General features: G+C 35.7%; 1 pseudogene; it reads right to left on the bottom strand.

The window, feature by feature from the left end:
- Positions 1–2043: 2043 nt before the first annotated feature.
- LOC142165480 (U2 spliceosomal RNA) lies at positions 2044–2164 on the bottom strand (annotated as a pseudogene).
- Positions 2165–4717: the final 2553 nt, after the last annotated feature.

Below are 4717 nucleotides of genomic sequence, written 5' to 3'. Positions count from 1 at the left end.
TACCAATCCTAGCCATTTGTTAACGTCTAGAACTTGGGATGTCATTCTTGATGTTGTTCAATTTTTACAAAAATTTTATGTGGCTACACTTGAGTTTTATGGAGCTTATTATCCTACTATTATAAATGGTTTAGTTCATATTGCTAAAATTTCTCTTTTACTATAATTTGAAGAAGAAAGAAGGATATGCTTCTGTTGTTGAATCTATGTTAGATAAGTTTAAAAAATATTTCTACCCAATTCTTCATATTTAGCTAATTGGTGCTATTTTAAAGCCTATTATCAAATGATAAAGTATCGCCAATTAATTAGAGCTTTATATACTTATATGGATATTAGACTAACTGAAACTCCTGATATTGACACTTGTATTTCTGATCTACACACACATTTACAAACCTTATATAATTATCATGCTAACATTATTGATGTTTCTTCGGTTGTAGATGCAAATATTCCTTCAAATAATCCTTCAACATCTGGAACAACTATGGATGATGATGGTGGTGTTCAAGATTATTTGATTCTACACTAGGAGAGCATCAACAAACTAGTAGACGAAATATTGATGAACTCCAATTCTACTTGCAAAAGTCACCAGAGCCCCTCACAAAGGATTTTCTACTGCTGGGTTGGTGGAAGAGCAACTCAAATCAATTTCCTGTTCTTTCGGCCATGGCTCGAGATGTGCTAAATGTGCCAATTTCAACAGTCACATCAGAGAGAGCATTTAGCCAAGCAAGGCAGCAGCTAGGAGATACCCGTCATTCATTGGGCAGCAACGTTTTGAAAATTCTAGTGTGCTTCAGAGATTGGATAAGATCAGAACGGCGAAATCAAGGGTGTGCCAAAGTAGACGAAGAGGAGTACCAAGAAATTGGAGATATAATGGTTTATGGTTCCGATTCAACCAATGCCGGAAATCAAAAACCTCATGTTGACATGGAAGAACTTACAAAAATGATGCAAAATATGTGATATACTATTTCTTGTTTTTTATAATTGTTGTAAACTTTTAATTTGCAAGTTCAAAAAAAAAAAAGAACTTACAAATTAATTTGAAGTATTAAAAATATAAAATGAAAGCTTTCGGAGTTTGTTCCTTATATATTGTCTATTGGTCTTATTAAATAATTTTTGTAGCCACTTACTTTCTAATTTCAATTTTATAATTTTAAAATACAAATTTCAAATTTTAAACATTAAATTTTAAACTTCAAAGTTTAATTCTACACCTTAAAAGTTTGCAAACACTTATGTATCAATAATAATGAATAAGAAAAATAAAATTTAATTAAAAAAATTATAGTAGCCCGGCCCACCCGAACCCGTTAAGTCCGAACCCGAACGGGCCCTAAATAACCCGAAAAAGTTCAACCCGCCCCCAGCCTGTTCACTAACCCGGTCCGATAACGAACGGGCTGGTTTTTTCCGTTCAACCCGTCCTAACCCGCCCGATATACAGGTATAATTTTATCTATAATCTCTAGCAAGAACACTCAAAAAAGAGATTTGAAATTTGAAAGTTTCATAAAATAAGCATTTCTCTTAATCTTAAATCAGTTAGTTTGCTTCTTTCAAAAACGAAAAAATTTGGGTCTCGATGGAAATTTTGGATTGAGAATAAATTTAATTTTTATGATCTTTTTTATTATAACATAAAAATTGGTACTATTCAATGGCTATTAAATATAATTTAAATTGTTTTACTATTAAAGTAAGATAGAAAAATTTGCAAGCATTGCTTAAAAAGTATGAGATTATGATTTTGATTTTTGGGAACTTGTAGTTTATATAATTCTATATTTACTTATGGGGTATAATTTATCTATTCAAGATATTTTTTAATTTTCTTATTCTGATGGCGTAATTCCCTTATTAAGATGTTATTTTACTTGTGCAAATTTATTTTTAATATACAGAAATAAATATCTCGAATGGAAGATCATTAAATACGAAAGCTACAATTCTTCCTGAACTTGAAGAAGTGTCCGTCTGACCATAGTCATGCTTTGCTCCCTAGTTTTTGTTCAGATGCTCAATTTGGACTCTCCCCCAAAATAATTGAGTTAATATCGTATGAATCGATGACTTACATATCAGATATTAAACTGATAAGAACAGATACTAAACTTGATCTTAGCCAAAAGGCCGAGAAAGGTATGCTTTTCTTTTGCTTGACTCGCTCAAATTATACCTGCTGCTCTCTTCTTGTTTTCTTTTCCATACTCGATGTGGGACGAATAAATTAGCAAGACTAAATAAATTTCAGGATCAGCAAACAGCGGGAACCAATTTTCTGAAGCGACGGCCAAACTTTGTGCTAATAACTGGAGAAAGCTTTGTTGGATTTACTTTATTTTTTTGGCGACGCGATTCTTCTTTAGTTACTTATGAAAAAAATATGTTCAAAATCAAAAAGAAAAAAACACAAAGAAAAGAAAAAGTTCAGTTAAGGTACAATTGAGAAGTTGTGTAACAGCGATTAATGATCTATGACTAGTAACATTCTCTCTCTAAGGGATGAGCAAAGAAACCACCTCTACTCCTAACCAAACAACTTCCCAAATTCCTCCAAAGCAGCCAGATATCGCATCCAATAACGCCATTGATGGAGAATCAAGGGTCAATCCTAGTTTGCCTACTCAGGATACTCCCTCCTTCAAAGATAAATTACTCGCAGACACTAACCTACACAATATCTCAATTTAGTTTGAAGTGTTTTTCACTAAGCCTACTCGCCAAGAAGAACAATCACCAGAGCTTATGGAATGTAACACACGTGATACAGATACAATAAATGAAGGCTATAGTGTTAGTCTATCATCCGATGATCTACAATGCATTTATCACCCTTGGAAACACTCGGTCATCATAAAACTCATGAGAAAACGTATTGTGCACCACTACCTAAGGAGCAAAGTCCAAGAACAATGGAAGATTACAGAAAATTTCCCATTAATTGACTTACGTGTAGACTATTACATTGCTAAGTTTACAAAAGAAGAAAATTTAGCCAAAGTCTTGAACCAGGGTCCGTGGTTTATTAATGGGCATTTCCTCTCAGTGCAAAAGTGGGAGCCAAACTTCGTGACAACAGAAGCTAAGCCTCTCCACACAGCCATCTGGGTTCATTTACCACATCTCCCTACTGAGTTCTATGATGGTGCGGTCCTTCGAAAAATTGGGAACACAATTGGAAGATTATTAAAAGTTGGTGCATGTACATCGGCAACCCTAAGAGGTCGTTATGCAGGCTTTGTGTGGAAATCCCCATGGACCAGCCAGTTAAACCATTTATTCTTATTGGGTCGCACATACATTCCATTCAATACGAGGGAGAAAACTTCTTATGTAAGAAATGTGGAAGACTTGGTCACATTAATCTCCATTGTCCCTACTCTTTGTCATTAAAGAGCCCAAACGTCCAGGAACAACAGAATTCCCAGGTAATGCAACAACAACCAAGTGGTGAAGAATGGCAAACAGTTTCCTTTAACAAGGCTAAAAATAGGGGCACACGATCACAACCAGTTGCATTTAACGACCCAGCAACCCCATGTATTAATGTCAAAATCTTCAATGCAGATACAGGTAAGTTTCTCCAAACTCATAAATTAAAATTCGCTGAAAAAGATCCAAAGGATAAGTCCTTCAAAATTAAAGGTTTTAATCATAATCACGCCCCTAATAACACTGGTAATCCTTTGTATACTAATAACAAATTCTCCTCCCTAGAAAACCCGCCCACAGTATCAACTAATGACTTTAAACCAATGACTATTGAGGAGATATCTGACCAATGCATGGAAGCTAAGTTTAACACTCCTAATACCTACTGCCTACACGTGGCAAACACTACTAATTCAAGCCCCTATATGATACAATCATTAGATAAAAAACAGCTTAGTGGTAATCTTTTGGATGTTAAAATTCTTAATGAAAAACAGCATGCCAATACAACATGCCTATTAACCCAATAAAAAAATCACGAAATCACCTACCCTACTGGTGTGCAACCACCCTCATTGGGTAAGACTCCTCTCAACCCTAACACATTCCTCCAACACCTGTCTAATGAGATACTAGAAACAAAACAAATTACATAACCCTAGAACACGTGGCAACTACATGATCTTCAATAGATCATGCTGAAACCCTTACGCTTCCCCACTTCCCTCCCATGAAATTAGAACCTACTCCTATAAAGTTGTCTACTGTCTCTCCCACCATCAAGCACACTGATAGAATGTCTCAATCTATAAGTCCCAAAGAGCCTCAATATGTCGTGGTTGCCTTATTCTCTGAGAAGAAGAAATAGACTAATCCAAGTTTTTTGCCAAACACCAAGAACAACTATGAACAACCTTCCCCCCTTCCCTCCTCACCTGCCAAACCCAATGATTTACTACACATCTTCACCTCTACCCCAAATTACCAGCCCCTATCTTGGATGGAAGCAGGGCTAATGGGCTTTGCGATCTCATTCAACATGGAGATCAATGGCCAAGATATTGTTCTAGTAATCCAGAATACTCCATATATTGCACAGCTAATATCGGAAGGAGTGAGATTAGCTATGAACAACTATATGAACCAAACATGGATCAACAATTTGCTACAGCCCCTGGCACCGACCATGAATCACAATCTGATCCAAGCCATGCAAAATCACTGAAACCTACCTCCTCGTGTGAGCCCACAAATTCCAATAACC

The sequence above is a fragment of the Nicotiana tabacum genome, chromosome 1 (genome assembly GCF_000715075.1).
Source record: "Nicotiana tabacum cultivar K326 chromosome 1, ASM71507v2, whole genome shotgun sequence".
Taxonomy (NCBI): domain Eukaryota; kingdom Viridiplantae; phylum Streptophyta; class Magnoliopsida; order Solanales; family Solanaceae; genus Nicotiana; species Nicotiana tabacum.
This window is presented reverse-complemented; position numbering and strand designations above follow the sequence as displayed.